This window comes from Cydia splendana, chromosome 5 (assembly GCF_910591565.1).
Source record: "Cydia splendana chromosome 5, ilCydSple1.2, whole genome shotgun sequence".
Classification (NCBI taxonomy): domain Eukaryota; kingdom Metazoa; phylum Arthropoda; class Insecta; order Lepidoptera; family Tortricidae; genus Cydia; species Cydia splendana.
This window is the reverse complement of record NC_085964.1, coordinates 8,585,159-8,612,964: the sequence shown is the minus strand read 5'-3', so window position 1 is coordinate 8,612,964 and position 27,806 is coordinate 8,585,159. Positions and strand designations below refer to the sequence as shown.

General features: G+C 38.8%; 1 protein-coding gene across 3 annotated transcripts in view; it reads left to right on the top strand.

The window, feature by feature from the left end:
* The window catches only part of LOC134790706 (uncharacterized), a 76,157-nt gene that overhangs the window by 26,342 nt on the left and 22,009 nt on the right, over positions 1-27,806 (top strand). The window contains exons 3-4 of one of the 3 annotated variants that reach the window (XR_010144208.1): positions 23,441-23,692; positions 24,683-25,174. The exons of 1 other annotated variant lie outside the window; for it this stretch is intronic. The gene's annotated coding sequence lies outside the window, so the exon portion shown is untranslated. Of the gene's footprint in view, positions 1-23,440; positions 23,693-24,682; positions 25,175-27,806 lie in introns of those variants that run through there. One more of the 3 variants, XM_063761608.1, reaches the window with a different exon arrangement.

Sequence of the window (27,806 nt, the reverse complement as noted above, 5' to 3'; positions counted from 1 at the left end):
CGCATGTGTATCGACATACTCGGGTACGGGCTGCGGCGGCGTTGTAATACACGGAGGTACATTTGAACACCGTATGTGAAAAGAAGATAGTATTAAATATTGGAAAAAAGTAATTATCTAAGAAAGTAATAAAATTGTTTGTAATATTTTTGCATGCATTTGATTTATTTGACATTTATGCGTCATTCATACATCATTGCGATACTGTCAACGATCGGAAAAAAGTGTAAAGTCCCGAGCTTTCCCGACGGAGATCCTTAATCTAGCCGTCATGTGCACATGCTATAGGGTTATCACCACAGTTAAAAAGTAGTATTTTTGCAATTTTTATTTTTTACTCAATTAACGATTCTTACCATTACCAATAGTCTCTGTATCACTTAAACGACCTAATACTTCCGGGAAGGATCGTCGTGCCTTTCCACCCTGTATAATTAATTTTGACCTATTGTTTGCAGAAGTACCCTTTATTGGCGCCATTGTTTGTTACTATTATATTAGGTTCTGTGTCTAATACTGAATACCTACTTAAATACAACATTTCAGGATTTATATTAAAAGTGATCTAAGTACCTCCATAGCCTGAAAATAAAGTACGATCAAGTTTCCATTTTAGCAAAATCATTTAATAAAAAAAGTTAAATCGAAATCAGTTCATCCCTTTGGGAGTTAATTTGCCACATACAGATAAACACGTTAATCTTAAACCCCCTCTGCTTACGCCAGGGGCTAAAAATACGGTTTTTCAAATACAGGGGCATTGTTTTTATATTTCTTAGTCTATGTTAGCATACACTGCCAGTTCGATTTCGATTGTACCAGGCAGCGTGATTTATTTTAGTGGACTTCCGTAGCGAAGTCAAGATTTATGCAATTTTGATAATTGACTCTACATATATACCAACTACTCGTATTTAATACAATAAACCGGGCAAGTGCGAGTCGGACTCGCGCACGAAGGGTTCCGTACCATAATGAAAAAAAAACGGAAAAAAATGCAAAAAAAAAAACGGTCACCCATCCAAGTACTGACCACGCCCGACGTTGCTTAACTTTGGTCAAAAATCACGTTTGTTGTATGGGAGCCCCATTTAAATCTTTATTTTATTCTGTTTTTAGTATTTGTTGTTATAGCGGCAACAGAAATACATCATCTGTGAAAATTTCAACTGTCTAGCTATCACGGTTCGTGAGATACAGCCTGGTGACAGACAGACGGACGGACGGACGGACGGACGGACAGCGAAGTCTTAGTAATAGGGTCCCGTTTTACCTTTTGGGTACGGAACCCTAATAATTAATTAAAAAAATATCTAAGTACTTACCATTCATACGTAATGTAAGCATAAGCATATACCTATGTAGTATCTTTGTGTATTTAGGTATTGGTAGTTGCAGTATTTGTTTAGATAGATAATCATCTTTTTTGCATTCGGAGTCGTGTTTAAATTAGGTACAACCTAAAATCTATGTATAGTGCCGGTGCATCTTTAATTACATCAATAAATAAAAGCGCAAGAGATGTACTGACACTAATATCAAATCAAGATCATATTTTTAAAACTGGACTGCGCCTCCTGTTCTCCACGCTACCACTAAACAAAAAGACAATACAAAACAAAATCAAAGCAAATAGACGAAATCAATCGCACCTCAATCAGTAGAAATGAAGGCGCCGAAGGTGGATGCAATTTGTCGTTGATGGGTCGGGCAGCGCACTCGCCACCGGCACGCGTCGAATTAAATGGAAATCAATAGCGATCGCGCACGTGACCGACGACCCTTACATCTCGCCGCCGCTGGACTTGGTCTACATAGTTGCTGCACGGTTAAAGGAAGCCCATACCTTATGTGCTGGATGCGAGGTTCATACCAACATTATTATCATCGTACATACATATTTGCTGCTCGGATTGGAGAAGTATGCATGCGCAGCAACCGCGGATATCGGCTGTACGTTTGGCAGTATATACTTAATACAAAATCACTGTGCATATTAATTTAGTGTATGCCCACAGGTCTACACATCTATCTATCTATGACTATATCATCTTATTTATTACGCCACTCTCATCGGTCCTGTGCTAATCAAATCATAACGTCAAAGCAGCGGCTTACCCGTTTCGATAGCGTTAGCGTTTCGGAGGTCAATGAATTATATTTTCAGTTTCCTTTCTATTATAAAACATAATGTACAGGTAGCGCCAATTTGAACTAATCAACTATATTATGTCGAAATTGCCCAGTAGTGATCTTACAGAAAGTGATTGTCGTCCGTCGTCGAAACAATAGAGCGCGTGATTCTATCTCGGGGGCCTTCCGAGCATCGCTGCGCGATTACGGGGGCGATCACTGTCCGGTAAATAATACCCTCCCATGGAATCTTCATCAGCTTTCCTAACTCTGTACAGCTACAATAATTTAACTGACTACAGAAAAGAAAAAGGGTTTCTACGCCGCAGCCAATGTTCCCCAACATTTTTTATTTCGTTCAAAAGTTCGCTAATTGAATACCGTCGTTTAGAGCGTAAAGCTTAGCTACTTGATCAATTACTTTTTAATATCTACCCTTTTTTTTGGAATCGAAATTGTTTTTATACAGCCCAGTAAATTTAGAGATGGCTTACGCCGCCCAAAAATTAATTGATCGGATCTCGGTTCTCAGAGGAAACGGCGCGGAAGAGTTTTAATTAGTGAAAAAAAAGCACCAACTTCCGACGTAAAATGCGGGAGACAAGGGTGGGCGTAGCGGAATAAAAATCTCCCGCCGTAATGCGGGCAACATTTGTGTTAGGAAGACGCCTAGTAATGGAAGACAAATTTCAATATAATTTGCAATACATAAGCGTGTTACTTTAATAGCCCAGAACCACCCTTCAAATTAAACGGGGCTTAAGTTTTATTTTATTTTTTCCTCCGCTCAGCTGGATCGTGTTGCGGGCGCGTAAGCAAGTGCCGGGCGGGGTGCGGGACTCCATAAGGCGCCGGAGAAAAATATAATCCGGCCAAATTAATCGTTGCTACTGGCAATAGTGCCCCGCGATACCGCCAAATCAAATTAAGGACGCGCTGTAAAAACCAAATTAGTGCCCGTTTTAACCTTGAGAGGGTATTTAGTTACAAGACGTTAGTTCAAATCCCGCCATTTTCATTAACAATAAATATCCCCTCGCAGTCGCGCGGAATCCTCATTGTTTTACTTTTTACACCCTTGTGTCCCGGGCGGGATATAGCTCGGACGACGTCTTCTACTAAGGCCCGAGCTAATTTGTTCTTTTTGTTTACTTACTTACAGGGCGAAGGTAATAAAAATTTGTGTTGCGCGAATTGTATGGACGTTAAATTTTATATTGCCGGTCCAGGCGAGTTTTGCATTTAATTGGGAAAAATTTAGGGTCGCCGACGCTTCTGTGCGGAATCTTAAACTGTAATTGAACGGCCGTTACAACTTTTTTTTTCAATGGTTTGAGCAATCTAAAGAAGGGGAGCGGAGATATACAGAATTATGCGGTTCAACTCTGAATTGCATTATAGAGATAGTGCGTGATATTGGCTACGGTGTAAGCATGGCTTTGGGTAAATCTTTCAAATTGCCCCGCGTATACCGTTACGAGTAGATGTCGAACGGCCGCGCGGCAACCACAGATGCAGTTATCACGAAGGGGTGAACTTGATGTGTTGTTTTGCGGCACATTGGCCCTTAATTACAGGCGATGCACTGAATTAGAGGGCGGCGGTGATCTAAAACAATAAAGTGACTGACATTAGCCCCAGCCGTTGCAGATCATTCTCTCCATACGTAATTTGACCACATTTAGCCTCATTAGTAACTATCTATTATTCATTACATGTTCACAAATTAGATGACAATACCCTGTCATTATCCCGACGAATTTACTGGAGTTAGGTTGATATCAGAAACTTTTTTTGAAACTGGGATATTAAACATAAATATCTGTAACACCTTTCGAGTCCACCAGAATTACTTATAAATATATTTAATAAAATTACATAGCTAGTACCTAACTTATTTTTAAGTAGGTAATATATATGTTAATAAAATGACATAGCTAATACTTAACTTACTTATTTTAAGTAATATAATATATCTATGTTTAGTACTAATACGGATATGTAAAATTTACTCACAACTAACGTTAGTAATTCTTTATTTTGCTAGCTGCTCGTTTATTGAAACTAAAACAAAACTATTCCACCAGAATCCATTTCACAGCCAATAAAACACCTTTGGGGTGAGATTTATCGTGATTATTACGACTGCCATTTTGACCATCTGCCTGAATCGGTCCCTGTTTGTGCTGCAGTAATTAATTTAATTTTTAACGCAGAATAAAGTGCCTATAGTTCCGTGGCTAACACATTAGATGGATATTTTAAGGAAATTAGAGTTATTAATTAACTATGAGCAACGAGCTCATGTCAGATGCTTAAAAGCAGGTAGGTAAAAGTGTGCTAAACCTTTGTATTTATTATAATTGTACTTAATTATATGAACAGCAACATTTTCGGGGTTTACAAAAACAAATTCAGCAAAAAGTAAGTACAGGTTTACTCGGGTAATTCCGAAATTCGGATAATTCCGAAATTCAGATGAAAATCACCCAAAATTCCATCATAATAAACGTCTCTTTTCGGAATTATCCGACAGTTTTCGACATTCGGAATTACCCGAATACACCTGTTTACTCGGGTAATTCCGAAATTCGGATAATTCCGAAATTCAGATGAAAATTACCCAAAATTCCATCATAATAAAAGTCTCTTTTCGGAATTATCCGACAGTTTTCGACATTCGGAATTACCCGAATACACCTTAATTGATTTGGATACTTCGGTTAGATAAGTTGTCATGTTTAAGGAAAATTCTTTCCCGGACACTTATGATAACATTCAATTGGGTTTGAAATTGCAAGAAGTAGGTGCAAAACTTATTTTTGTATTAAATTTGTTTCACCAGTTTATCCTTTTTTTTAAATATTAGAGCCAGTTTGGAACATTTACGAAATGTAAATCCACTACGCAATAGAAAAGTGCAAACGAATGATACTATTTACATCCAATGTTTGTTATATAACTTATATGTAGGTATATCAGCGATAGTTTTTCGATAGGGTTTAAACTCATCAGAAGCGAGTTGCAATTTTTTTAGGCTTCTTTATTTAAACTCGAATTAGAAACGGGATTGCAATAGGTAAATCAAGGATAGCGAATTTTAAAATAAGATAATATTAGGAGCAGATTAAAATTAGGTATATGACCTTATTAAATAGGTCGAAGTAAAGATGTCGCATTTTATTCAGGGTGACATTTGGCATTACGAAATATATCACAACAATCGGTGGATATCAAAAGCGATATGTGTTATTTATTTAAATGTCAGAGTGGTTTGTTGTCCGTCATTACAGGCTGAAAAGCCGCCGAATATCGTAATTATAATTTATTAAAATTACCACGATGATTGCAGGAAACGTGTTATTTAACGTGGAACGATACGATCTTATCGGCGCGATCCTAATTCTCGACGTGTGGATATTATCGTTCGACCTGCCGAAATCGGACGGCCCTTGTATACCTATACCAACATGCCAGCTTTTACCAATTGTTATGGCTTTATACATCATGTACATTTTTAGTGTTTATATGGAAAATTCATTCAGTTTGAAAGTTATGTGACGTTGTATAGTTAGTTTTGATGTGTACTTAGCGCTTGATATATAGGTACTTCACCTAATAATGCCAATTTTTAAATAAGTATAAAAATAGCTTCTAAAACCAAAATTTTTCGTAATATGATAGGTAGGTACCTTACTTCAGGCCTAATACAGTATGTACTACCTATTCTTTGTGATAAATAAACAAGGACATCTAAATACATAGCGCACAGCAATTTGTCATTGTGATGGAGCGCGGTAGGTAAACAAGTGAAACACGATAGTCCGCGGCGGGACACCCCCTATAAGGCGTTATTATCGAGACAAAGCGGTCTGTTTGTCTATCACGATAATCTGTGGACTGCTCATTTCAATTCCGTGTTGTGTAAACGCCCTAATGGACGCCGGTAATGTGACACGCTTGACGATTTTACTCACAAAATTGTTGTACGAAACTCTATTACAGTCTAATGACAGCCACCGTCTAATTGCAAGGTTATTACGTTTTGTTGTGCACGCGGCTTAATGATAGTGCCGGTAATTATTGGGCGAGGTGAAACCCTGAAGATGTGTCGAATTGAATCGTCGGGTGGGTAATGACGGCTCGCGGCCGCGCGCTGCCGGATGCCCTGGCCTGGCTGCCATTCCCTTTCAGTGCGCGAGCGCAGGCTAGCCCAGATCTTGAGCGATCCATTGTAACGTGACCTCTAGATCCGTAAAAACTATGCATAATTTAAGAGTACACTTTCACATATTCGCCTGACCCATGAGTCATGATATGAACCGCTGGCAGGATCAGTATTGACTGAATCAATTTAACCGTGGCCATGGTAGCCTTTGATTGGCCCGTGCTCTGCAAGTGAACATATCAATTAATTCATATATAAATTAATTTAACACAGTTTTTCCCGGAGGCAATATAACATAATTTTCTTGCATTTCAAGCTTGAGTTACACAATAACCCTCCCGAAGCATCCATCGTAAAGATCCGCATATCTTATAATTTGACGTTTTCGTGAAAGCGACATCATTATTCAGCAGCAAAAAGTCAATATAATGCTGTCACGACTGTCATTAAAGTTGTCTGTGAAATATGGAAACGCGTGTAATTCCCCATATCGCACGATCTCGTCGAAGATATGGAGCGACGAATAGTTTTCGTGAATAATTTACCAGACAATGGACTGTCAACTCTTCTATTCCATTATGTCGTGTTGTGGCATCGCATGACACGAGAAAGCCTGTCGGTAAATAACTTCCCATTATTTGTTTGCACAACTCTGTGGAAATTGCTTTTCATTCACAATGCGATTGATAACTGACATTGTTGAAATAGAGGTTGTCATGTCATGTTAGGTATCCTATCCAATAGAAGTACATATGTATTGGATAGGTAAAGTAATCTGGTAATACCTACTAATGTTATGTACCTACTGAGGCCTATCCATTTTTTTTTAGAAATACACTATAATGTAACCAAGTCTCTGGTGGCCAAATTATGACGAGTAAGCTCTAAGATTCTGAACAGAATGTCTGCTATGCTGTATTTTTTATTTGTTTAGCTGCTAATGACTAAGAAATAAGAAACAAGAGCCTGTATATCTATGTCGGCATTTACAGCACCAACACCTGAAGAACAAGGCACTGTAGTATTTCATACGCGGGCTCGAGTCGATCCAGTGTAGATATATTGTTACTAAACCGTGTGTGTAAGCGGATTTCAGTGGCGACTCCGTGGTGCTCGGAGCAAGACTCTGTAGCTGTCAAAATAACAGTAGGACTAAATATAAATAAATAATAATCTTAAGTAAAGTAACTAATATCGAAACTATTATGTAATGGATACGGTATTAAAAAACAGAGGTTAAAATGGATTTGTATTCTTACGTTTACCATGTATTAGGCTATTAGCCTACCAGAAGCTAGCTGCTAGGTCCAAAGATGAAAAAAAAAACTTTTCATAGCGTTACTGATTGGGCAAAACGCGATAACTGTATCTAGCAGACATTTCATATCAATCCATGAGGCATGAGCATGAGGCATACCTCAAGCAATTCGCAAGTAATTTGAGATTGCCTATATCCAGCATTGGCTTTAGAATGACATGATGTCAATCTATCCCCCATTGCTTTCTTTCTGACCATTAAAAATCGAATAACATTCCAACTGCCTACAACCCTCGCCTACTGGAGTTTGTTGCACCAAGGAGCCCCAGCGACCTTTTATTTTTGCCGTCGCCTGAGACGGACGGGATTGATTTACGGGACGAAGTGCGAGATACCCGACCCGGCTTACACCTAGCTAAGCCGAAACACACGGCACACGCCGCACGTCACCGTGACGTGGGTTTCATCGGACTCCATTACGCGATCGGGCTACTTCAGTCCAAGAACAATGTTGACAATGTAAAGTAAAAAATACCTTAAAAAATGATGATGATAATTTTGCCTTTTAGATTTTTCCTAAGATGATCTCAGTTTATTCCATAAAGGGGCCCACTGCATACCATTCCCCGGACGATATCAGCCTGTCAGTAAAACGCAAAATTTGACAGCTCCGAACAACTGTAGGGCTACCGCCAATACCGAAAATCGTCAATTGCGGGCATTTTTCTCTGTCACTCTAATTACGCCTTCATTGGAGTAAAAGAGTAAGATCCCCGCAATTTGCGAATTTCGGTTTTCGCGGTAGCCCCTCTGACAGGCTGATATCGTCCGGCGAACTGGTAATCTGTGGGCCCTTTAAGACATAATGGTATTTTTTGCCACACACTTACATCCTCAATTAACTATATACCGCCTGAAATGGTCGCAGATTATGCTACCCTTTTAGTAGGAAGATGTAATATTATCTTTATGGCCTAAATAATATTTGTTATCGTATTTATAATCACGAAATTACTAAAATAAGGACTGTATCGTTTATTATGGGTACAACTTTACTTAGCCGTTTTTTCTGGTATTATATTTTTATTAAAAAATTACACATATAGTTTAATTAGTGCTTTAATAATAAGTAACATTTCGTCCTGGGAGATCACGTAAAGCATATGGTTTGGACAATATTTAGGTACCGAATCCTCCCGAGTAACTACAACGATTTTGGACAAATACTACAAGAAAATTTGCGGTTTGCGAACAAGACGAGATATTACACAAAAAAAATCGTACTATGTAAACAGCAATTACATATGATTCGTAAAGCGAAACATACTCTAGTTAATCATTGCTTGTAGTTGGAAAAAAAGTTTTGGATCTGTGCATGGTGGCCTTTTAGAGAATATGGCATGTTACTTACGACAACCCCGACTTTGGTATACAATATAACCATCATGAAGCGTTTCTATCGACCTGCTCTAGCCATGGTTCAACGCCATGAATGTCCGTTAGGCTTTGGATTTCGGTAGATTCTTTTAGCTGTTTCCCTCATTTCGCTTGCGTCAGAAATTGACGGGAATCCAAAATGTTGCATAAAAAGTCGTTTTCATGTAAAGATAAAAATTCACCACATTTATTCTGTGGATGTTCAATTGAGCAGTCATGAAAAGGACACTTAGATGGCATATTTTGGCAGCATATTAACCTTTTGTTTCTTTAAATCGTACCAAGGAATCGGTGAAATAGTCTCAAATTAAGCTCGATAGGCTTGTCCAAATTATATTTGCTAAACGGTATTAAAATCATCATAAAGTCCCTAAAATAAAATAAATGTAAAACCTTCTTATATCAGATATGGCTTAAAAATACCCCCAGATTATACCTTAAGAACAATATTAATACAAAATAATACACACGTCAACAGTTAGACCAGGTTTTATCTGTACCCATAATAAACGATACAGTCCTTATTATGTCTAAACTAACCAAAAATGTTATGAGTGTGCTTCGAATATTCCATTCAACAAATGACTGAATAAATTACAGTAAATCTCATCCACGTTTCCTCCGGCCCCGGTGGCCACGGTATTCTTCTCGCGGCTAAAATCTTTACTTTAATTCAAAATTTCGCTTTTTAAGTTATTACACCTATTAAACGAAAAGTAAGAAGACACGTTCGGCCATTAAAGGAAGTCTTAAGCTGGGCGGGCTGAAGCGCGGGATATTATCGCGCCGCTTGTTGCCCGCGTAAAATAATAATGAGCGAAGTTCCGCCGCCGCCGGCCGCCGGCGCGGAAAACTGAGAAAACTCCCGCGAAAAACTCGAGGAACGCCCCCGGCTCGCACTTAACTTTGTTGACCGATCGAATGTGACGTCACTTAATTTATAAACACCTCGAGAGTTTCTATGACGGTTAATGACACCACTTTTTGAGGTTGCTGTAATAATGACATTGCTATTTATTCGGCAGGAGTCTGTAATGAAATAACTTTACCGTTTAAATGATACTTAGTATCTGCAATTATGATAAGTATATAGTTTTAATAAGTTACTAAAATGAATTGCTAAGGAAATTCTTGTAATTTTGTTGAATTAATTATCATACTCTGCAAAATAGATTAAAATGTGTTCGTCCAAACATTTCATTAAGTTTTCACGTAATTAATGTCTATATCTACTATACCTGACCGACACGTCATTCGCCAGTGGGTATTTTAGTTTGACATTGCAACTGCGATATATCATGTCACGCGTCGAGTCCACTTCGATAACGACAAGTGAAACTTTGACTCGGTACAAACAGTCGGAAAATCAATAACAGAAACCGCAGAGAGCCGCGGCCACTCGAATAAATACAGCCCGACTATCCAATAAAACACGTGAATCGTTTACAATTAAAGCTTTAAATCGGCAATAGGTGTTGCCATAAATTGGAGGAGAAAACAATCAGCGAGCGCGCGTCGCTCGCAATTAGCGCTACGCTGCTCGATAAATTTGCATTAATGCTCGAAAAATCCGAGCGGCCATAATTTTCACGTGCCATCTGTACTGTATCGACTGTTACAGTAACGTACGTGTAGTGCCGGACGCACTCTCGTACGTTTTGCTTGGCGACCGCTGCCAAACACGGCGTGTGTTTTAGGCACTCAAATTTTTATTGACTGCGCTCCGGCCTATGTCTATGTGACGGTAACGGTCGCTTGCTCGCGTGGAAATAGAATTGTTACCCAGATATTGATGCTCTATCGATACGCTACCGACACTGATATGATAATATAAATAATTAATATATGATATATAAATGCTTTCGCAAGTCTATGTTCAATGCTAATGGAGCAGCATGAGTATACCTACTCTTAGGTATCTATTACGATATAATCGTGAATATTTATTTACACAAAACAATATGTTGGTTTTAAAATAAGGAGATATTTAAAACAAACGGTTTACTACGTACATTACAGTACCTAAAGGATAAGAAGAAAGCGAAGCACAAACGTATCTAGTAGTTACGAGTTCAGTAGTATCATGCATTACCAAACAAAATAAATGGTATAACTACTGTTCCTTGGGGGGATTGTGCCCTCATGGAAAACTGTACTAGGTATGCGATCAGACCTCGGGCGAGTCGCTGCAAGAAGTGCTAGTCGCTACCCATTTTCACCTCAGTGGTGAAAAGATTTGAAACACCATATTCTAACGAAACATGTATACTACTGATCAAGTAGTATATGATCACGCGCAATGTTGCGGAATTACATTGGAACTATTTTTTTCATACTATACCTACTGAACTGTAAATCACAGCAGCGCCCTCTTGACAATAATCATTATATTACTAGGCAGACTTTAGATATACCGAAGTACCTACTTTGCCACACTCGCGAATTCATCAGCGTATAATATAATCTATTTAAAACTTTCAACCCCTTTTCGATCCCTTACAATGTGCCTATAGATGGCCTAGTCATTGTCTTAAGTGACAAGATAAAATCAGGTAAATTACAAAATCACCTCCGTCGCCGCCTTAATTTGTGGATAAAACAAGACGGCTTGATTCGAATTTTAAGATATGTCAAAAAGATACATATAGCCTATTATAGAACCTCATTTGTATGATTGTGCATCAAGTTCAAGCTTATGGTTATGTCCTGTAGTACCTACACAAGTAAATATAAAGTGAAATTCTTCCCATTTCAGGGCTGTCGATTTGCGCCATCGTGATTAACGGATAACAGAACCACGTCACGTAAAATATAGGCACCTACTTAGTAACTTTTCATCACACTTGATTGTAAAGGATGTGTTTTTAATATGTAATTATGTTTCTGAGTATGAGAACCAAATGCATTAGCTGTGTACGAGACAATGAAGTCCTCCTGGATCTAACAGACCAATTTGAGTTTTAGTTTTTCGATCTGTTGTAATATGATAATGATCTCTCAGTTTCAATAGTGATGTTTTTGGTTGAAAAAATTTCATTTTTGACACTGACAGATCAGTATCATATTGGAAACAGACCGAATAACTAAAATCCGAATCGGCCTGTAGGCCTTATTATGTAGTTATTTGACATTTGACAAACGTTACTCTCGGGAGCTAAAAATTTCAGAGCTCCTGAAAGTTTACTATGTATTTTGCCTCGTCAAGTACGATCATCCCGGTAAGTACATAATTACAACTTCGCACGTTGTACAAATGTACATGTACAAAACAAATAAGTCAGATATTAAGTCATTCAAGCTCAGAATAAGTTTAATTGTAATTTTTAGGGTTCCGTAACTCAAAAGGAAAAAACGAAACCCTTATAGGATCACTCGTGCGTCTGTCTGTCTGTCCGACCCCCCCCCCCCCCCCTTTATCTTTGAAACTACTGAGTCTATAATTTTGAAAAAAAAAACACAAAATAGTACTTACTTTACCTTTAGGTATGTAGATGACAGGAAAACCTATTAGAAATGTGCAGTCAAGCGTGAGTCGGACTTATGTACGGAACCCTTGGAACGCGAGTCCGACTCGCACTTAACCGGTTTTTCATACTAAAAATCTAATAATTTAGAAAATTTGCAATTATGCCTCACAACAGAATTGAACAAAGTTTTAAATATTTTGGCTTTTAAAATGTATTTGTTTGATAAAACTGTGTGTAACGCGGGCGATATTAAAATTCTAATTTAAGTCGTAAAAACAACCACATTTGAAGTTTCTATTCGACTCTCATTAACAATTTTGGCTATATCACCCTCATTGCGCATTGTAAAGTTACTGCTAATTAATATCAAAAACCTCATTAATACATATTACGCCGGCCCGATTCGAACTTTAAGATACGTCAATTAATAGATCTAGAAACGATATGGATTAGATGTGTCAGTATCAAAAGTGACGTTTTTGTTTGAAGAAATGGGGCAGGAAATCCCAAGTTTGAGCCCAATACTATATGGGTAAGCAATGTGAAATACCCCCATTTCAGCGCTGTCGATTTACTCCACCGTGATTTACGTAACGCCCCCCGCCTCACTGCACTTTACACTTTTGCAGCTCCGCGCGCCCCAACGCCTATTAATTGATATTCGCTACGACACACTCGCTCTCTGATATAAAACCCGCGCCAATAAAATCACACCGCTTCGCGCTTTCGAAATGTTAAAAAAAATCGACTTCGTTTGGCACTGCCGGTAGTTAACGTTTCGATAGGATAGAAATCAAGTAGGTACAGCCTGTGTCTGTCAAATTAGTTAAAATAGCGGGAATCCTTCATAGATATCAGGGCCTGAAGTTTTTAGATTCTCAATTTCTATCATCAAGATCATCATCATCATCTTTGGGTTTCGAGTCAATTACAGTCTATACAAGCAGTGTCTGTTTCTGATAGGTAACGTTTTTCATGGTTTTTAAGCCAATATGGGAACGGAAAACAACGCGACAACGATAATTTCAATATTATTTAGGCCCACTTGCACCATCCCACTAACCCGCGGTTAAGCGGTTAAACCGTTAACCTAGTGTCAAATTGTACTGGTAACCATGGTAACTCCAGACAGGTTAGTGGAATGGTGCAAGTGGGCCTTAGGCAATTAAACTAATCTTACGGTTTACTTCAAGTATTTTTAGTCACTCGCGCGACACATTTCGGAGGGCCGGTCACCATTTTCAAGCACTAACAGCGCTTTCATATTGGTTTCCTAAACTCTTACGTCAATAAGCGTGTACAAATTTCCTTTACGATCGAACCTACCTAAAGGACGACGACCCGTTTTTCTGATTCCTTGTTCTTTGTAATTTTAATTTTTAATAAGCAGAAACGTCTGCTAACGATGCTACTAAGCTTAGAATAAATTTAAAAGTGGAAAAAATACTGTCTTGGGTGAGACTTGAACTAACGGCCTCTGAAAGAAGTGTAACACTCTTAAGGTAGATGTCGCTAGGGTCCCCTTGACACGTAATATGGTGGAAAGATTTGCTGGCTATGGATGAGGTCTTGGTGGCTCAAGATAGCAGAGCGCTGGAGTATCGATCCAGAGGCCGTGATTTCAAGTCTCACCCAAGACAGTAATTTTTCCACTTTTAAATTTATTATAAGCTTTGTTCTTTGTACCTACTTTTTTAATTAAGCAAGTAAATTATGCAAGTAGCATACATATATGTAATTTTTTAACTATACATATTTTGGTACAGATATTAAAATTTTGTCAATATTGTCACGAGTTGTTAAATAGATACATACTTACTACATCATACTCACCTAAAGTACATCAATAACGGGTTAAGGTGCAATTTAGGCTTTGCATAAGGATGGTAAATCAGGAAATAATTTATAAAATACAGATGTAGTGGCCACCGGTAATTTATAAATCACATTTCCCATAAATGTAAGAAGTTTATTCGTTCACTAGGTAAATTGATATTTTCGTCACATTGTGGTGAAGTCGTAAAACGTTTGTTAGTCAAATATTATCGTCGATTCACCAAAATCAGACAAATAGTGTCCCGTTGTGATATCTACGTTTAACGTAGGCGGTGAAAAGAATTTGGCGTGCTAACTAGTCGCCCCCCGCTGTGCAGTGTCTCAAGCTACATTATGGAACATCCGGAGCCATCGCGAATGGCCCTGTTTTCTTAACTACGTCTCCAACCGATAAATAGTCAATCAACGTGCAAATATAATATAATATTTCTACATAAAAAAACCGGCCAAGTGCGAATCGGACTCGCGTTCTAAGGGTTCCGTACATTACCCAATTTATAACAATGTATTTTTTAAATGTGAAACGCCAGTGAATTGCCTTTCAAAAACCCGTAGGGGTCGGTTCAAAAACTAAGTAATTAGCCCGACTCACGCTTGACTGCATATTTCTATTAGGTTTTCCTGTCATCTATAGGTAAAGCCAACTTGCGCTATGCTAACGATACAGTCTTACTCACCATAACCATCGAGGACATGCGGATGATACTAGATAGACTAGAGGTAGAAAGCGGCAGACTGGGGCTGGCAGTGAACAGGCAGAAGACAAAAGTCATGGTGGTAGATCGGGTTGGCAAGCTGACAGGTTCCCATGAAATCCAGGGTATTGATAGGGTGAATAGTTTTACTTATCTGGGATCTCAGATAAACAATGATGGAAGCTGCGTTCCCGAGATCAAGCGCCGAATCGCAATGGCTAAAGATGCCATGACGCGCCTTTAGGTTATCTGGAAAAACCGTAGTATAAGCTTTCATACGAAAACCCGCCTGGTCAGAGCCTTGGTCTTTCCCATCTTCATGTACGGAGTAGAGACATGGACAATACTGGCAAGAGAGAGACAAAGAATCGACGCATTCGAAATGTGGTGCTGGAGGCGAATGCTTAGGATACCGTGGACGGCCAAGCGCACAAATGCGTCTATTCTTTCCCAACTGGGCATTAAAACACGTTTGTCCACCATCTGCCGACATCGGTTGCTGGCATACTTTTGGCCATGTAATGCGAAGAGGAGCTGAGAGTCTCGAGAAACTAGTTATGATTGGTGGAGTGGAAGGCAAGAGAGGTCGCGGTCGCTCGCCAACGAGGTGGACTGACCAAGTTAGAGAAGCCACTTCCTCGAGCAAATTTAATCAAGCAGTGAGGGCAACAATGGATCGAGACCGATGGAGACAGCTGATCAAGGATGTGAAACATAGTGATCACGATCCTCAGGAATGAGGGAACGACTGAAGAGAGATAGGTAAAGAACTATTTTGTATATTTTTTCAAAATTTTAGACCTAGTAGTTTCGGAGATAAAGGGGGGGGGGGGGGGGTGTTCATTTTTTGACTATTTTCTTAAATAACTTCTAAACTATTTATTTTAAAATTACAAAATTAAAATATATTTGAATTTCTCAAAATGAGCTCTTTCATTTCATATGTAACACGATATAGTTTATAAAACATATTTTTTTTATTTTCTCATTTATCCCCCAAAAGTGGCCTCCATGTTTAAAATTCATTTGTTTACGTAAGATGCGAATTTACATATGTGTACCAAATTTCAACTTAATTGGTCTAGTGCTTTTGGAGAAAAATGGGTTGTGACAGACGGACAGACAGACGCACGAGTGATCCTACTAAGGGTTTCGTTTTTTCCTTTTGAGGTACGGAACCCTAAAAAACGTAGAGCGAAGATACTTCGTGAAGTTTTTCACTGATTTTTGATGGTGTCATTATTTAAAACCGGGATTTCGTTTATAGATTTGTTTCAATTTGAAAGCCAAATAGAGCGAGGGACGCACGTGGTGTCACTCCGGGCGTCAACTGCGATACGTTGCGTTGTTTATGTCTTGGCTGTGTGTTTATGTGGGCTGATTGCTTCGGCAATGGATAAATGAATGGCTCATTTGTCTACCCAAATAGGATGTTAAGCGAACAATTATTTTGCATACATTACACTAACGACTGTATCACGAATACTGGCGAATATTAGGTACATAAAACTCTTAATTGATTATATTATACCTACGTTTAGTTGGACTGGTAATTGTTATAACTGTAACTAGCCTGTAAGTTTTATAATTAATACTAGCGCCCCGCCCCGGCTTCGCACTTGGCGTGGGTTTCATAAAACCTTAACATTTTATAGTTATACCTAAACCTTCCTCAAAAATCACTCTATTGATAGTAATATAGGGGAAATCCGCATGAAAATCCGTTTAGTAGTTTTTGAGTTTATCACGAACATGACGACGACGCGGCGGGGGACTTTCTATGTACCTAGTTACCTACATTTGATTTTGATAATCATACCCCTGTTCTAATTAACAATTTTCTAAAAGTATCAATTCACTGGCATGTTTCTTTATTATTATTTCGCCTGCGATTTGAAATATGTCTGACCTTTATAACTTTTATAAGGTAGATATTTACGAATTGTCTTTTTTTTTAGGTAAGAGGTACTAATAGTTCACCATATCTTTCTCACATTCTCCATGGCAATTATTACTTGGTTAACAAAGGTAAGCAACAATAATTCAAATTTGTAGAAACATGATATTCAAAAAACGAAACTTTAAAATATTCGTGGTTATGTTGACGACGAAACTAAATAACATCTCTATTCATTATAAAATGTATCATAAAACGTTATAGGTATGTATTTGTGTGTAGAGGATAGTCAGTCGTGGAGTGTGCGGAAGACGCATAGACGCTGCAGGGGTAAGCGTATTAGGTAATATATGGGAAATATTCAATTTTATAACATTCCGGAGCGATAACATCTTCGCTTGTCGATGCGAGGTGTGGTGTGGTAAAGTAAAGTAATATAATATTGAATGGGCCGGGGCCTGCTGCGCGCGCCTGCGGACATCGTAACTTAACACTTAATCATTTACACGGACACTTTAGTATCGAACGAGCACCAAAACGGTGACGGTGACCAGCCTAAGAGCTGTTCAGTTTACGAGGATTCAGATCCCAACGCTAAATCAATAGTTTATATAATAGTAATATTTCAAAAATATAATATGTAGTTTAATAAATATGCATCTGGCATAGGTACAAAAGATTTATTAAAAACTAGACGGGCCCGCAGCTCCGCTCGCGTAAATGAAATAAAGAGTTGGTCTTATGTTTAGTCTTAAGAATGTCCCTATAATAATATTTAAAGTTTGTAAGGTATGTATCTATGGGCCTTAGTTGCCTGATAATAAATGATATTTGATTTGATTTGATTTGATTATTAAGTGTGTATTCAACCCTTCCAGGGTTTATAACTGTGATAGGAATTTCTTATGTGTAGCCGTTAGTTGCATAACTTACTTAATTCGCAATTTTCTCAAAAAATTATGTGATTTGATAAAAGGAAAGTTTGTATTTTTTCATCTACGTAGGTATTTATTTAAAACTTGTTTCAACATAAAATTATTATTTATTCTTATAAGCCTAGTTGCAAAAACGTTCATTAATTAATATCCGCCTTAAGACGAATATGGACGACCACCGCCCAGAAATCGCCTTTTCATACAAACGTAAGTAGTCCCCATTTCCCTTTCTGGATATTAACATTACTTACTACGGCTACGGTGACCCAACGACCCAAAGTGAGTCCTGGCCTCCGACAACGCCATGTTTCTCGGTTTTGTGATAGCTCTCGCCAGTCGCCATGGCCGAGGTTGAGCAGGTCTTGAGCAACTACGTCGTTTCAGCGGTACCTATTAGGACGTCCACTCGGGCGTCTCCCATTTTGTTGTCCCAAGTACGCTCTCTTCACGGCACGATCCTCTCTCATTCTCTCTAAGTGTCCGAGCTGAAGCTTAGCCGCTTTGGTTTCTCAATGTTTCGCCAGTATATCGGAACACATCCTTATTCCTATGGCAACAAAGTTATATTACGATATTTCGCTGACTGCTGACTGTACATTTGCTTATTTTCATCAGGTCACTCAAACATATCTGAACATGCACTTTATTTACCTTCATTATAATTTATAACTTACTATCAACTTTGAATTGTAATTTGACCCATTTCGGCAGCCCGTTCCCCGGACGAATGGCAATGTTTGCCGAAGTCGTGAAAGTCAATCTGAATAACATAACTCAAAAAGAAATTTAAAACAACAAAATCAAATGATTAATAATATGATAATATTAATTTGATTGATCAGTCATATATGGCATAAGTCACTCGTATGGGCTATAGACTAAGGTTGAGGTTGACAGCACTTTTTATTTTACTTCGTGTAAAAAATGCTGAAATAACTGTATACCAACATGACAAACATAATTTAGGTTACTTTAACTTACGAATAATTTAGTCTAGTCTGTTGCACCATCGAAACGAAACCAACCGAGAGTTGCCGAGAAATGGCCGATCGTCGTAAAATAAAGATTTGTTATGAAAATTTCTTTTGCTTATTGTAAATTAAATACGCATCTAAAGCAATAGTTTTTATGCTCTAGTTCTATTCTCGTATTTAGATAATAGATTGGAACAGTTTTTTCTTATCACACGTGCGTCGTATTTGAGAAACGTGTCAAAAACTTTTTTAGAAATTTGTAAGGCGCCATCTCGCTTCTTCCCATGTTTTTTATCCCGTTCTGGTTTTTCAATTTCATATATATGATAATTCAGTTGCTAATTTATTTATTTTTGTGACCCTGTTATACATATAATAGAACCAAAAGTTCCAATTCCAACGTATTGGAAACATTGCGTAACTTGCACAGCCTTCTTCAAAATAAATATTACGCCCTACGTTTATATGTATAGATATTTTTATATTTATTGTGTATAATTTTTTTTCTACGTGCTTGGATGTGGCTACCGTTCCTCAACCCACCACCAACGAAGTGGCAGCTTTCACGCCATCTCTACAGCCTTTTACGATGCTACATTATACATCTTCAATTCTTCATCTCTCGTCACATCCCTTAACCACTTTACTGAGTTAACGGCGTGGAAGAACTTGGATATAGCATGTAAAAAATGCTATTTTGTCCTGTAGATCTTTTTTGACAACACACAAAAAGTCTAAAATAAGGTTTCTTAAACATGATGCTAATATGATAAGACAAAACGAATACCTAATATTTCCTTAGCACTAGAAGTAAACATTTTAGTATCGTGCCGTGTGGTCCTCATAATTCCTAGCGAAGTCTCTGGGTTTTCTTCGTGACACGCATATGTTTCACTCGTAATGCAAGTAAGCTAGACCCTAACCCTCAAAGGGCACCGAGCGACATAAGTCATACCAACGGGTTGTAAATCCTGGTTCCTATCGCAAGCTGGATGAACCAGGTTAAGCCGTGATCCCTGAGTGCCCTTAGTTGTTACGGATGTTGAGCTCGCATTTATACTGGTTCCTTAGCAAAGTAGGCAATGGCGATATAACCCTTTGTTTCTCGTATGGCGTATAGCGTGGGCGGAGCAGTGGACGGCGGCGTGTAAAACGCTGCGCTAAACTACATACATTGTTGTAGGTAGATAGATGATTCTGAGTTATAAAAATATTGATCTCTTCTAAACCATCACACATACTAAGTACACTAACAGGGGCTCTCTTATCGGTGGATCTGTCAGGAACGGTCAGTTAACAGTGTGGATGATGATGATGACGATGGTACACGATGGAGCTAAAAAAAGATTTTTGTCTTTTTCAACCACAAAAACGTAAGTTTTTCTCGTATACGTTACCTCGTATGTGGATACGATTAAGATGCCGACCTATGCCATTAAGAAAATTGAAGCTACCCAGTTCGCTCCTGTGTGGGCTGTCACGTCATTCGCCCCACTGTGAACTGCTGGGCAAAAGCTGCCTTTCATTGTATGCGAGAGGTTTGGGCTAAAGGTCCCACACTAGCTGAAAGCGGATTAGGGACTTCACACAATTGTTATTTTTCGTAGATGAATGCAGGTTTCCTTACGAGTTTTCCTATAGCGGAAAAAGGTTTTCTGAGTACCTACCTGTACCTACAACCCTACTAGAAATATCGAGAAACTAAGCATGGATATACCCGCTACTTTCGGTGTGGGAGTACCACTCGGCAATCAGTTTTGTTATAAAATATTTGTCGTAGGTACAACCAAATATATATGTAACTCCGTATAAGATAAATAAAGTCTAAGAAAAAAACGTGCCTCGGAAATCAAGAAAAAGTCATTCTCGAATAGATGGCGCCATTACCTTTGGCCTATTCTCGGCTAGATGGCGTTGACGACACCGTTTGATATTTAACAATTTTAACACATATCAGTGAAAGAACATGGGTCAGTATGGAACAATACAAATTAAAAATCATTTATCCGCATACATATTTTGATTAATCTATACATTTTCAATTTTATGATAAGTTTTAATCGTGTGTCGATAGATGGCAGTAAATGTACCGTGACTACAAAATTAACTATGACAATAGCCCTCTACCTATACTATCTATTCTCTTTGGTACAACGCATACACACACTCAAGTATGTTATGTAAATATTTTATAACAGGAAACTCAACGACGCTGTTTTATTAATTTACAAGTATTCGACAAACAGACCCGGACCTCTCACTGCGAAGGACTGCAAATAAAAAATTCGCACTATAAAGCCATCTTCGAGAATTGTATACTGCCCAAATAAAAAATAATTCCGCAATAAAATAATCCGCTTATTGGTATTTTTAGTAGTTTCCGCTCATTTAGCAATAGGACGTAACTACGTAAAAATATACGATTTTTAATAAAATGATCCTAAGTTATACTTTTTTGTGTTGCTATTTTTTTATCATGAATGGATTTATTGGGACTTGTCTTAAAGCTACGTACAAGAATAACGAATTTGTTGATCGAAGGAGTCGTAGAATTCCAAACAAAAAACAAATCTTAATATGGATTATTACTAACCTACGTATGTTATTATTATTAAGTTAATATTACCTTTAGAGATATTAACCTTTTTTGGCCTTAACTATTATTGACAATAAATATATGCAAGTCGGCAGAAATCAGTATTTGGATTTCATATTATAGAAAGGAATCTATATGTGTTAAACGGCAAATATTGTGCTAATCTGTGCATGAAACCTGGTTTCGTGATGACCACCGGCACCGGCGCTCGGATGATCCTAACTTACGAGTCCGCCAACAAAAAGGCTGTTAGTTAACGCTGTCCTGCAGCTACCAGCCAGCCCATAACACAGTTCATTATTTATATTAACAGTTTAGCAGTCAGTGGCCGCGCCTGATCCCAACTTATAGCCGCGTGAATATGCGTGGGCATTATTTGTACCCTTGTTAAGCGCTGAGGATATTATAAAAATGATTCCTTTATCCGTGCTGTGACACTCGCTGGAAATTGGTCGTTTAATTTATGGTTATCATAAAAAAGGATTCGAGCTCGGGTTGGAATTTCATTCATAAGAACGCAGAGGCGTATGGGTCTTTATGGATGGATGTTTTCATTAATTTAAGGCGGAACCAGGGAATGCCACCGAGGTGTCGGGTGTCGCGGACGACAGATCGAGATACGGCTCGTGTTGCGACTACTGTTCCCGCTGCCGGGCATTTGTCACTCAAGATTAACTGACGTCATTGCAACCAACGACACCTTATGTACAAAATACCAAGCTAAAAGTATCCATCGAATCGCCTTGATACATCTGACGTGAATAAGTGCAAGTCGTGATCGGGGCATGTGTATTTAAATATGAAATGAATCGTCATTCCTTAAGAGTCAAGTGCGTGACTTAATTTATTGCCACGACCGATGAAGAATAATAATTCTAAGATATTTCAGAAGACGAATCATTAGTCACGAGGGAGCAGACGGTGGCGATATATAGTGCGCGCGCGGCGGGCGCCCGCCGCCGCCGCCGCTGCGCGGGTGCGCTGCCGATAGAAGGCTCGAGTTGCCGCTGGACCTCAGCGCAGCCATCTGATAAGCGACTACTCGCGCTCCACATAATCTCGGGGACGCATTAGTCATCGCGGTGACCCGCCGTTCACCGACACAGACGGTTCGCCTAATCCACTAAAAATATTCGGAGACGAATTTGTCGACCCGCTCCGGGGATCGAGTGATCGATAGCGCTACTCGCCACAAAACGATAGATAAAGGCCGATAAGTCACAAGAAATATGACGCGAACAAAATCGGGAGATGTACGTAATAAGATAAAAGTCAAACAATGATTCGACCGCGGATTCGCCGCGGCATAATTTATGTGACAACGCGTGATGGACGAGCGGCGACTTTCGGTAAACTATTTACATACGGCGGCGGCGGCCACGCTGTCGGATTGGGTTCTGTTGTGACAGAGGGTGGGGCTTAGTACCGAAAACAAATGTCACTGTTATTTATTAGGTTACGGTGCCATTAAGCCTAAGACGGGAATTATGGTACTTGGGAAGCCGTAGTTCAAATTGCGGTGGCGTAAGCCTTTTGGCAGACAAAAGAAATGATAACACATTTAATCGATTCGCGCCCTATTCCTTCTGTACTTGTAGGTACTTGTGTGTATTTTTCATTTTGGTGTGTCTTCATAGAATGAACGTGTGCGTGCTAGCATGACTGTGAGATGCGGTCCCGTGACGATGGTTGGTGGAAATTGAATCTAGACGCGGCCCTCACGGCGCGGCCGGCAATTCCCTCAGCGCGCCGACTTAGATTGCTTCCTCGAGATTGTCTTCTGCTAACTGTTTGTGCCTACGCTGTATGGAATGATTAAATGACTTGATTGATACCTAATAATACTACAGGTCGATTTATAATAGCTGGCGTCCTTTTCATAAAAGCTTGTAGAGAAATTGTTACACTTGATTTTGATATCCAGTATCCATTAATAACGAATCACCAACGATGCGTCGACATTAAGAATTAGCATTGCAGTATTTTGTTGGTTTAATGGTCATCCTGTTGTATGACCACTATTGCAGCATTTTGTTCGTTTTAGGTTGCGAACGGCGAGGTAGCATGTATCGCCGAAGACAGCGTGTCGCGAGGCTGGCCGTTAGCCGCGCGACAAGCCGAAGGCCGGAGGCGCGTCGTTTTTATCTGCTCCGCGCCGCGCTCGCTCGACCGTGTAATTGGATGAGAACGGCGCGATCCCAATAGCGCGCCCTTATCTGTTCGCGGCAAATCCACCCCCGCTCGCTACCCTGTGCACCCCCGCGACGCCCGCCGACGCTCCGGCAATAAGTTTTTAGTGAGTAATTCAAGATAACCCCTTGATGTTGTTCATTTTCACACTTCCTTTCGCGAGAACAGCTCTTTATTGCGTAATATGTAACTGTCTCCTCGCCGACGGGTGTCCCGGGGGCGCAGACAAACTTCGCCCCTTTTATGATGTTAATGCGATCGCCCCCGACCCTCCTATCTGTATAATGATAATTGCTTTTTCAAAAATTATTGTTTGATGTTGTCGTTTAATGTGATTTCTGGAAGTTCCGTAAATTGCCGCCTGACTTTCTGACGTTAACAGTTAATAGATTACGGTAATCTCCTTTCGAATATCTACATCAAGAACTGTAACAGCGATTATTATTTGGTCATTAACTCGTTTCTTAATGAAGTTTATCAGATATCTGATAGCGAAGGGTTACAAGTAGGTTAATTTTCAGAGGTACACCGTCATTTCTAGTTAATGCATATGTATCATATTCTCTACACCTTTCCTACACGTTGAAGTCGTTATTAATTAAATCTAAGTAAATGAGATTTCATTTATACGCAAGTCCCGATTTAGCACAGTATCCCATCTCATAACTTATCATTACCAGAGATATATATATAACTCCGTATAAGATAAATAAAGTCTAAGAAAAAAACGTGCCTCGGACGGCCAAGGAAAAGTCATTCTCGAATAGATGGCGCCATTACCTTTGGCCTATTCTCGGCTAGATGGCGTTAGCGACACCGTTTGGTATTTAACAATTTTAACACATATCAGTGAAAGAACATGGGTCAGTATGGAACAATAAAAATTAAGAATCATTTATCCGTAAACATATTATGATTATTTTATACATTTTCAATTTTATTTTAAGTTTTAATCGTGTGTCGATAGATGGCAGTAAATGTACCGTGACTACAAAATTGACAATGACAGGACCCCTCTATACTATCTATTCTCTTTGTCATTACGTAGGAAACGCTCCGGTTGTTAAAAAAACAAACCATTCTTTTATTTTTCCAGATAACACGGGTTCTTAAAAGTGCGCAATCGATAGAAAAATAAAAGATAGGGTTGCGAGGGCCGGATACAAAGCGGGATGCTGCGAATTGTCGTCGTATTAGCCGGTATCAGATGGGCGCGTTCCTGCCTCCCCACTGCCTACATGATGCCCACTGCCCGCTGCTGCCCTGCGCTGCCCAGTTCCCGGTTATCGGCGCTAAGCCTGCTTTACAGCGAGTGTTCGTCGAGAAAATGCACGGACCCGCTTGTATTCTTAACCAAATAAAATATATTTTCTGCGTACAGCGCAGACATCTGGAAAAGTGCTTAATGTAATGATATTGCATGATCGAGTGTCTAAAATTTTTATGAAATAACGACTAGAAATTAATTTGAAATTCATGTGTCTAACATTTACCCTGCGAAATGCTCTATAAATTTTATAATCTTCATCAAATAAACATACCACATATGATTATACATTTTATTAAAATTGTATGAGTTTCAACCACAGTCTTTTTGTTTCACTTACTGTCACTCACCAATTAAATAGCATTGCGAGCCCCTATTATAATAGTTAAAATAGGTAATAATTCATGTATTGTATATTAACATCCTGAGCTATTATTGTTATACTTGCCTTATGTCGAACCACTCTAACGTAATGCCTTATTACACATACTTTTTCCGAATCTCCAGGTTATATTGTAATGGGATAGAATATACCGCCAAAGCAAAAAAGTTGAAAATTAGAATGGATGTTACTTGCTGACTGTACTTGCGTTCGCCTCAGCTAACCATAATAACTGAGGTCTCCGATACTCACAGTTATTACGAATCCCGAGTTCAATTTACACTGGGGTTCTCACAATGTTATGTGAATAGGTAGGTGCTGGTTTGCGGGACCCTCTTATCGGGCTGTGCTCGGGCTGCAAACTGTCGTCATATTCCACTGCTATCAGATGTCCGCCTATCGTGACGCAAACTAACTAGGACGACGCAGTTTCACGTTTTGTGAACGTGAGTTTATCTAGCTTACAAGCTTTTGACTGTAATGAAATTTTCATTACAACTACTTATTACAAGTCTCGTACGTTAGCGTCTGTAGTCATAAAGTATCGTCTCATGCAAGTCGAGTGATAATGCATATCTTTATGTAATTGTCGAGGCAAGATCATAGATTTTGATCATTTCATGAAATCCAATTTTAGAATTGATTACTTCATGTTAAGTGATAGGTTTGACTTTTTCATGATGTGGCTAACCGATCATTTCATGAAATGATTGCCACATCACGAAATTATCAGTTCTAAGATCTGGCCATGACATTATACCATAATTGATTTCAAGGAATTCAAGGTGCAGAAGAAAAGTGCCTGAAAAATAAAACAGTGCAACACCTTGAGTAGTGTTTGACAATGCTAAATAATAAGAAACTATACTAATTGAAATAATCGAATGTTTAAGCTAACTATGTAGTAAACAGTTAGTAACCGGGACATATTTTGCTCTGTCTGTATTATTCAACATAAATTAAGCATTAATTAGGTAACACATTAGTATTTAGGCACTGTTGTTACTTACTGTAATATAGAAGTTAATTAGGTTTGTTATAAAACATACATTATACAATCGGTTACCGTTTGTCATTGCTATTCCACGAATCTTTGAATATCAATGAATTTGATACTGATTCATTTCATATTAGTTACTTGGTTAGAAACATATAAGAAAACACTTAGAGGTTCTTGGAACAATTTGGCGAGATCAATGTCAGCACGCTCATCTCGGGATCAATACGGAGGCTGGGACAAGTGCCGCGCGGGACTGGACACACTAGGTTGGTTTTAAGACTTTTAAGTACCTATAGACATCTTTTGGCTTAAAATTGTGCATCTTCAAAAAGATGAGGTTGACGAGTAATACAAGAGTTTACGGCAACAACAAGTTTATTTGAACTGAAATAACGAAATACAACATACATATACATGAAGCGAGTTGGTTGGTAGTGATGGGTTAGGGCTAGGGCTGCGGTAGGGCTGCCCCGTCGTCAAAGCCTAGGATTTTTTTGTGGATTTAAATCTGTGCCGTGTACCGCGTATGCACATGCTTGTGGCTCTGATTATCGAATCGAATCGGTCAGCAATAGCTTCACTGAGGTGTTTGATGAAGGCGGACATTTGAGGTTGACGAGTAATAGTTATTTGCTTTACCTACAAGGGGAAATATTGTTGTTTAACTCCCCATACTATGATTGATTGATACCTGAGCTAGCGAAAATTCAAAAATTGAACCACTACGCCCGAGGTAAGTTCACTAAAACAGCCCGTTCGCATTCGCAGTCTTGAAAGCTCTAGTTCAAACGCCGACACAACTCGCTAAAACATCTAGATCCCTCAGGATCTGCCGAAAACGTGTTTTTTTTATTGTGTTCATTATGTTGAGTGAAATTGCGAGAGCATTAAGTTGAGTATAGGGTGGAGGCGACGGGCCTTATTACGCGCGCGCCTTGTAATCTGCTGCTGCCGATGCCGCCTCGCCTCGCATTCCTGTTCATTTGTTTCGACTAATATACTGGTGACAAATAGCCGATGAAATGATTATTAAGTGTAGGGTACGCCTTTGCTGTTTGGTTCAAAACAGGAGTAATAAAATTCGATATTACAACATCAGAAATTAATTAGGTAGAGTTAAACCGAGGCAATTCTGCAAGTGTTACTTTAAACGTCAAACTTATTTGAAATTATGAAGTATAAATAACACTTGCACTGCGTATGCTATCAAAATCGTTGCAGACTTTTCTTGGTCTAACTCTACCTGTATGTGTATAGGTGTAATCGTGTATAATTTCACAATAACATACCGTACGTGACTTAAGATTGTCGAGTTATTCCGAAAATTAAATATCAATATGATAAAATTACCTACGTATGTTTTTCGGAATTACCTGAAATTCTGAAGTGTTAACAAAATTCAATGAACACATATACTACCTACACATACCTATTTATTAAAAGCTACAACAAGGCCATCTAGTTAGGTGCTAAAACAGAGAATTTAATAATATTGTATATGCATGTATGTAAACCATTTAAAACATCGATATGTTTCGCTATATTTTAAAAGCAACACCAGAATTGAAATG